The sequence below is a fragment of the Ornithodoros turicata genome, chromosome 8 (genome assembly GCF_037126465.1).
Source record: "Ornithodoros turicata isolate Travis chromosome 8, ASM3712646v1, whole genome shotgun sequence".
NCBI lineage: Eukaryota > Metazoa > Arthropoda > Arachnida > Ixodida > Argasidae > Ornithodoros > Ornithodoros turicata.
The window spans coordinates 16,751,879-16,760,754 of NC_088208.1; the positions used below are offsets into that span (position 1 = coordinate 16,751,879).

The following is an 8,876-nucleotide window of genomic DNA, read 5'->3' on the forward strand; positions in this document are numbered from 1 at the left end:
GTCTGTTTATTCACAGGGGAGCATGAGATAGACAGAACGCTTCTTCTTCTTCTTCTTCGTCCCACGGAGAATGGCCATTAGCCCCAAGGGAGATCGGCCAGGGCTATGAGGACGTCCAACGGTACTATAACTTGACCGTGACAATTTGGGTGGGGAATGTGGGGAAGGTTGGTGGAGAAAGTAATGATTGAAGTGGTGGGGGTGCTGAAGTTCGCTTGTTTTGGCTCCGTGGCACGAGGGCAAGCATCGTGCATGTCGTGGTTATTTGCGTAATTGACAAGTAGAGGCATTGTGGTATTCGTTAGCAGTAGACATTGTAGTGGAGTCATTGTGTAGTAGTCAGTGTAGATGCGTGGCTTCCTGCACAAGTGAGCGTCGTCGTCCTTTTGCGCTCGCCTGTTACCCGTGACAATATATTGTTCACCCAGTAACGCAGAAGCGAAAGAACCCGTCGTCATCGGAGCACTTTATTCACCGACTTTATGGTAATCTACTGAATTTCATAGGGATCCAAAGCTTCATCGTAGTACTCGTCTTTATAGTCGCATACCCCGACGAATATGGCCCAGGTCCAGGCGCAATTGAGACTGCAGCAATCAAAGCGCGAGTGGCACTGCATAGAGAAAAATGGCGCATTTTGCAAAATGGTGCGTTCGATATGAAAAATGGTGGTTCATTTGGTGTACTGATAAGAGTAGACGAAAGACGAACGTACATGCAGAAAACGCTCAGCTGTCCCGTTACGCCATGCAAGACACATTTAGTGCGTCATCATAGCGCGCACGTGTACAAGATACTACGCTACTTCCGTAACAAAAATGTATTCAAAATAGTAGTGTACTAAATGCTGAACGTATATGATTACGATACCGTACACTCTTAAAAACGAACTTCACCGCATAGCACGCTCCCATCCAACCATAATCTCGAATGATGTCGCTATCTGCCCTGATTTGTTGAAAACGGGGGTGGGGGGGGGGCGTACGCCAGCAGTATTCTTCATTCTCGTGACTTAATCTAATCGAACACTATACAATTTTCATTGTAACAGACACTACAAACCTTACTTTGTTTTCTATATCCAACACAGAAAATAGATATGTTAAAAATGAACTTCACCGCATAGCACGCTCCTAGCTAACAACCATCTCGAATGATATCATTATATGCCCTGATTTGTTGAAGACGGGAGGCGTACGCCTGTTTTGTGACAGTTATGAACATTTCGAGCACAGTAGGGAGTCTAAGTTGCATATGTTTTGTTCCATCATGGCACAGCTTTTATTATTCAATTTCTTATTAAGTGAATAGCACGGACACAAGGAAATAATGAGAAACAACACAATCAACAGCTACCAGTAATAGACAGAAAAAAACTCTAAAACCGGGAGGCTTTATCTGTCTATCTGTACGACCAAAGCGTAGCAACTGCGCATGCTTTTTCACGAGTGGGATATTAATGACATTATAAAGCAGATAGCATAACAAATTTTTAATCAATAAAATGAGCATAGATATGCTTTTAATTATGTGTACAGAAAGTGTGTTGAAAACAGAACAAACAATTGGCTCTACATTGAAAAGATGGGCAGATTTTGTGCTCGTTACCATAAGTCGTGGGAAGATGTGATAAAAAACTGCTTCGGAAAAGAAGAGCTGCGAAACGATTCCATTATCATTGCATTTCAATACGTCCTAGACATGGTTGTATTCGGAGATATGGTACAAACTATAGAAGTGAAGGTGGAAGAATTTGTATGCCGAATCTACAATAGTTACAAAAATATTTGCACGTCAGCATCAGAAGGGCCACTGGGATTGATGGTAGAGTTTTTGAGGTTTGCTAACGAAGAATTGAAATACACTGGACCAGATATAATTATAATCGTTGCAGTGGGCATTGCATCATTAAAGAAAGCAGTGTGATCAAATTATCATATAGAAGCAGTCTATATCGCACGATTAATTACGGATTTGTTGAAATTACACCTAACCATTGACATGGAAAGTACATAATCTCAAATGATATCGTTATTTGCCCTGATTTGTTGAAAACGGGAGGCGTACCCCTTTTTTGTGACAATTATGAACAGCATAAGTGTCACAAAATAGGCGTACGCCTCCCGTTTTCAACAAACGAGGGAAGATAACGATATCATTTGAGATGACGGTTGGCTAGGAGCGTGCTATGCGGTGAAGTTCATTTCTATGAGTGTACGTTTATGTGTGACCTGTGCCGCTTATAATGATTAAGCTTACAAAGGGAATATCTGCTTATTATAATTAAGATTACATATCTTCCATTGTGTTTATGTATCGCTCTCATCCTCATTGTATATTGGTTAAACATTTCTGATGACAGTTGTGTGATTCGCTTCTCCCAAAATCTGATTGCCACATAGAATTTATCTCATATGCGTTTGCGTGCCGTGTGTTACGAGGGTTACGTGATTAGAAATGTAGACTCCGCCTGCGCTTCATGCTTGTAAAACCCTCTATTTGCATCGCAGCATTTGATAATAGATTAATTTTCAACATATATTGTCAAAAGCTGTTATAGATGTACTTTCAATTATGCATTTGCCGTTGCTCATGAATAAGAGAGTTAGTCCAGCTGTGTGAGAAATATGCACATTGTGCAGTTTAATTAACAAAATATGATGAGCTTTTGCAAAAGATTAGTGATCCTCTTTTGTAAACAAAGATTGATGTATCATGACTCTAAATTTCAATGAGCAATTCTTCTCCCGCAGTTCTATCCTTCGGATGTTGCAGAGTGTAGTCGTGTAAAACCTACTTGATTGACAGCGCTGATTCCGTGTGAGGATCCTTGTACATAGTGTGGAATATTCGTTTCCTTAGCAATCATTTTTCTCAATCTAACCAAAAACGATCAATACTGATCTAAATACAATCTGATTTTGCTGCGATCCCTAGAATTTAAATTTATCATTTCAGTTATACACTCGTTTATTTCGATAAATTACAATTGTCCAATTGCAAACTCTGAAGTTGTTGTTTGTTGTCTTGACTGATTTGAGAATGCATCATATAGTGATGTCTTATTGTGGGTCGCTTGAATTTAGCGTTGATTAATGCAGTCGATACGTTGTCGCCGTATTTGTATCGCTTCAGTAACTTGCACTTTGTTGCGACGAACTCGCACAACCTCTTATTGTTGTTTGCTTTCTTTGTTTGAAGATTCTTGAATGACATACAAGAGAGCATTAGATGAAAATCGTCCTGTGGTCCACCGCAGTTGATGTGTTTGTTGAGTTTCAGCAAGTGATGATAAATCAGACTTTGTACAACAATATTGAACTTGTGCCCATTCGACATCATTCCAAGAACTCGTAGAAGAAAATAATTGTGTAGTCGCGCTAGTGGAATATATCAAGTGATAAAAGTTTTTATGTACTTTCCATGTCAATGGTTAGGTGTAATTTCAACAAATCCATAATGAATCGTGCGATATAGGCTGCTTGTGTATGATAATTTGATCACACTGCTTTCTTTAATAATGCAATGCCCACTGCAACGATTATAATTATATCTGGTCCAGTGTATTTCAATTCTTCGTTAGCAAACCTCAAAACTTCCACCATCAATCCCAGTGGCCCTTCTGATGCTGACGTGCAAATATTTTTGTAACTATTGTAGATTCGGCATACAAATCTTGCACTTTCAATTCTGCAGTTTGTACTATATCTCCGAATACAACCATGTCTAGGACGTATTGAAATGCAATGATAACTGGAATCGTTTTGTAGCTCTTCTTTTTCAAAGCATTTTTGTATTACATCTTCCCATGACTTATGGTAACAAGTACAAAATCTGCCCATCTCTTCAATGTAGAGCAACTCTCTGTTCTGTTTTCAAGTGTGTCTCTACAGTTAATTAAAAGCACATCTATGCTCATTTTATTGTTGGAAAATTTGTTATGCTATCTGGTTTAGAATGTTATTAATATCCCGCTCCTGTTACCGTGAGAATTACAAAAATTGATTTACAAAAGGATGTGCTGTGTAAGAAAAAACGTGTGCTTTCAATGATTATATGTACAGGACCGCACTAGAATCCTTCCTTCCCTAACTTTATGCTGAAGTTGGGGTCGTCGGCTTCCATCACTCACTTCATCGTTTGAATCCACTGGTTGATCCTGTTTAATCATTGAAAAAAACAAGTTTCCATACAGATTCTGTGCTGTATTCGCGCTGCTTGCTTAGAAACGATTTGTCTGAATTAGTTATTGTTTTGATTTTGTTTCAGGTAATCACTCGATTGATATTCTGTGAGTTGGGAGTTATGCATGCATGATGTATTAATTGTGTCTGTCAATTTCCTCTATAGAAAAACTTTTAAATATTTCTCGCATGCTTAGAAAAATGACTGTCTGAAATAATTATTTTCTTGTGTTTGTTTCAATTGTTCACTCGACTGACATTAGTAAAAATAATCTCTGAGGTGGGAATGCCTCATATTTCTGATTCGCATTTCACATATGTTGTTTCTGTGTGGTTCATCTATATAGAACTTTTTGTTGCAAGATATTACAAAAAATTGATGCAACTAAATTTGTTTCTCGTTTTTGATTTGGTATTGTTTCTATCATTGAATAATTTGGACTTTCTCTCCATGTTCAATAAAAAATATCGCCTCTGTACAAACTTAGCCGACTTGTCATCCACTTTGAAGAAAGAATTCCCTTTCAAGGAAAGAATGGGAAAAGATAGTGATCCCCGCGAATAATGCCAACATCTATTTGCGATAATTGTGCAATAAAATATACCTTGACCTGACATTGAGAGCGTCCTGTTTGCTGAAAGAAAGAATAGTGATATACCCCCAACCCTTGGAATGATAAAGCACGCGCAGTTGCTTCACTTTGGTCGTACAGATAGAGAGATAAAGTCTCCCGGCTTTGAGGAGAAGGGTGAAAACCGAGAGGCCTCCCTCATTGTACCATGCCTATTTTCTGTGTGTTAGATATCTCCCTCAATGTAAGCTTTGTAGCGCTCGTTAGAACAAAAATTGTATAGTGTTCGATTAGATTAAGTCACGAAGATGATTTTATGATGGTGCAAATGATAGATTATTTTCCTGTTGAATCGCCCACCCCATCATCATACAATGTATGTGTGTGTGTCTGTGTTATTTTCCTGTGCTGTTTACATGTTGGAGAATGCACCACTTAGAGTGTTCCTCTGTTCTTCAGCATTAAGTCTGTGCTAGTCACAGTTGGAAGTTATTAAATTTGTAATGTTTTGATAGATTATTTTCCCATTATTTTCCTGCATGCATCTGTTGTTTGTGTGTGGGTGATGCGCAGGTTTGGCTCTCTATTAGTGGTAGCTGTTGATTGTGTTGTTTCTCATTATTTCCTTGTGTCCGTCCAATTACCTAATGAGAAATTGAATAATTAAAAGCTGTGTAATGTTGGAACAAAACATATGCAACTTAGATTCCATGTTGTGCTCAAAATTCCTTAAAATACTGAATAAGAAACATGATAATGAGAAATGATAATGAGGAAGTTATTAATGTTGCAATAATAGTGATCGCGACTCAGACTTTTTATAATAAAACTTGTAATTTTGATTGTAATCACATTCATTACAAATATGTTCTTTGGTTAAATGTGGTGTCCATTATAATTCTTATTCATTGAAAACTTGTGTGTATGATTACAATTAATAAAAAAATATTGCGTTTCATTCTTTCTGTGTGATACCTCTTTAATGTTATTGCATCATATTTGCATTATGTTATGTTGCATTATGCATTGTTATTGTATCATGTAAGTATATTCTTTGTTATGTGTACTGTATTGTGTTTCTTCTGTATCAGGATTTTTGGCTGAGTTTTTCTCCTTCACACAGAGTCACAACAGAATTCTCGGCACTATTGGCTTTAATAAATATATTTTTACTTGCACTTGTTAGCACTTTTGTGTATGGCCCTCCTTTGCATGTCTGTACTTGCATGTAAATAGCCCACCACACACCAGAAAAAATTTGAGTGAAGTCGGCCCAGGCGGAAAAATTCGCAAAGATAAGCGCACGCAGAGCCCTCCAGCCCTCTGGTAAGCACTCGGACAGTCCCTCACCCACGCGCCGCCTGCCGCGAGCGGTAAAAAAATCGCGAGTGAAGTCGGTCCAGGGGTCAATTAAACGTGTCTTGCCAGTGATCCCCCTACCATACGGCTCGTGTCTATACTACACTCTTAAAAATGAACTTCACCACATAGCACGTTCCTAGCCAACCATCATCCCGAATGACAACGTTCTTGCCCCTGATTTGCTGAAAACGGGAGGAGGAGCCTATTTTGTGGCCATTATGCACGGCACAAAATAGGCTCCTCCTCCCGTTTTCAGCAAATCAGGGGCGAGAACGTTGTCATTCGGGATGATGGTTGGCTAGGAGAGTGCAATGTGGTGAAGTTCATTTTTAAGCGTGTGTTTACAACCAGGGAGAGGTCTATTATGCAAAAGTTAAGCTCACCATACTCCCGATTCCCCAGCACCCCAAAACAGCAGTCGGTGACTGGAAGACGCCCATTGCAGTGAGAACCAGGGTTAGGCGCCACATGAACATCTTATTCTCTTTTCTTGTGGCGGAGAAAAAAAGAAAAAGGACGTTAGCCTTCTCTTTTCAGACAGACATTGTGTCACTTACTGTCAACTACTACGACTGCTGAAGGGGTGCCAAAGTACGAAAACGTCTCTTCGTGGAAGAAAAAGACGTTGTTATATACCGCAACACCAATGCTGCCAGGAACGGGAAATATCAGTTGTGTCGTTCGCGATTCGTGAGCGAAAGAAATCGCAATTTAATGCGTTCCCTCTCCTCTTCAAGAAAGCCGACGATGCGGAGCGCGGGCTCAAACGATGCGTCCAATCATCGCGGGAGAACGTTTGAGGAGACAAATCCGGAATGTCTCTCCGCCTCGTCGCGCTTCTTGAGATGGAGCGGGAAGCAGCAAAATCGCGGTTTCTTTCTGTCGTAAATAACGAACGACACAACGGATGAGGCTCGTTCCTTTCATGTTGAGTGTCAAAGTAACGACATCGTACATTTCCGCACCTTAGTGCCCCCTATAAGGTAGAGATAAACGGGCGTTGTTCATGTTATAGGATAGGATCATGGGCGTTCCCAGGATTCTTTTTTTCTTCCAAGATGCGCTTGCCCTCGGGGGGCAAAGCGTGCAACCGCTCACCTATTTTCTTGGAGACGGACGCTGCGGACTGTGTGGGTGCTCAGAGGTTCATAACTTTATTATTATTATGACGAGGTATTAATAAATAGTTCACAGTTTTCACGAGTGATCTTGAGGCCCCAGGGGTATGGCACGGCCCCTCCGTTGCCCCCCTACTGGTATACGGCCATGGACGGAATACGATGTGGCAACAGCGACAGGCTTTTGGTACATTTTTCTATGTGAAACGACGAACAGCGAAACAACTCGTGCATGAAAGATGAAAGCCACCGGAAAGGTTAGCCAGCTGTAGGACTCGAACCCACATCTTCTGGATTACCGGTCCATGGCTAACACAGCTAGCTAACACACCTCCCAGCGACTTCCAAGGTCGCGTCCTCTGAAGGGACGCATCAACCACTCTCTCTCTCACTCTCTCACTTATCCTCCTTTCACTCTTACATTTTTCTCACTCATACACGCATTCATACGACGGGATCGACGCAAGCGGCAACTGTTGAACATGAGAGAACTGATGTTCTGAGGCTGGGGAACAACATAGAAAGGACAAATGGACGAAAGGAAAGGTTTGAGGCTTTCTATGTATTTGTCCTTTCTATGTTGTTCCAGCCTCAGAACATCAGTTCTCTCATGTTCAACTCGTGCACGTCTCGTACAAAATCGCGTCTGGGCTAGGAAAATGTCGTATACTAATTAGTAATTTCTGTTGCTGGTCAGGAGTACTACGTTATGCCTTACCGATCGTCTTCAATGCGGGGCTTCAGAATACTCTGAAATTAACGAAAATTCGTCAGAAGATTCCAAGTGTTTGATATTTGTCCCTTATCTATGGAGGATGTCCAGCACTCACTTTTCTGCCTAACGCGTGTTTGAAGAATGACGGTTGAAACCACAGAGCAAATGGTCGCGTCTTAATTACTCCAAACAGCTGCGACTATTGAGAGGGTTCATCTTTACGACTTGAAGCGCGCTGTACTAGGTGTATGTGTTTTCAGCGGTAGTTCATTTTATTTTGAGCGCGTTTCTAAAGCTTGATGGCGTGCGCTCATAATAAAATTAGCGTTCGTGCGCAAAGTATTTCGTGCTAGCCGTGGGGCCATAGAGAATGTTGCACCTGAAAAGAATTGACGTCACTTTCTTCTCCAGGAACTCTGGGAAAGAGAGAGCGTCGAGCGTACCAGGTTTAAACTGAGGGTTATGGTAATTGGTGATTTGTAGTGCAAAGGGTAGTGCAAAGGGTAGTGGCGGTGGGGAAAGGGCTTGCAGTTGCTCACAGAGGTTTGAACGTCACGACTAACGCCCTGGGGAATGCGCGTCCTGGGCCGACTTCTAAGGGAACCTCACCACGTGGTACGCTTCTTGGTACCATGGTTCCGAAATTTAGGCAAATCAGGAGACGGAAGCGTATATCAATCGGAATGACGTTTAAATCCGAGCGATGTTCTATGCTGGGCTCAGGGTTATCTCATTCATTCAGATAAAGAAAAAAAAGGAGGAAAAGAAATTGCGAAGCTCATATACTCGGGTAAAATCTCAAGCAATCCGGATTCGGGCGAGAGACTCCGTTTTAGGGCGGCGTATAGTAACCGAGAACTCGGCCAGAAAAGCGGGTTGACGGCGTTTGTGTCAAGATCGCGCCTCGCACCGCGGCATATAGCAA

General features: G+C 41.2%; 1 long non-coding RNA gene across 1 annotated transcript; it reads right to left on the reverse strand.

Moving 5' to 3' along the window:
- Positions 1–451: 451 nt before the first annotated feature.
- On the reverse strand, positions 452–8,180 carry LOC135365990 (uncharacterized). Its single transcript, XR_010414050.1, has 4 exons — positions 8,067–8,180; positions 7,955–7,986; positions 6,502–6,607; positions 452–613 (listed from the first exon to the last, which is right to left on the reverse strand). It is a non-coding gene; the product is annotated as an uncharacterized LOC135365990 (long non-coding RNA).
- Between the last annotated feature and the right edge of the window lie 696 nt (positions 8,181–8,876).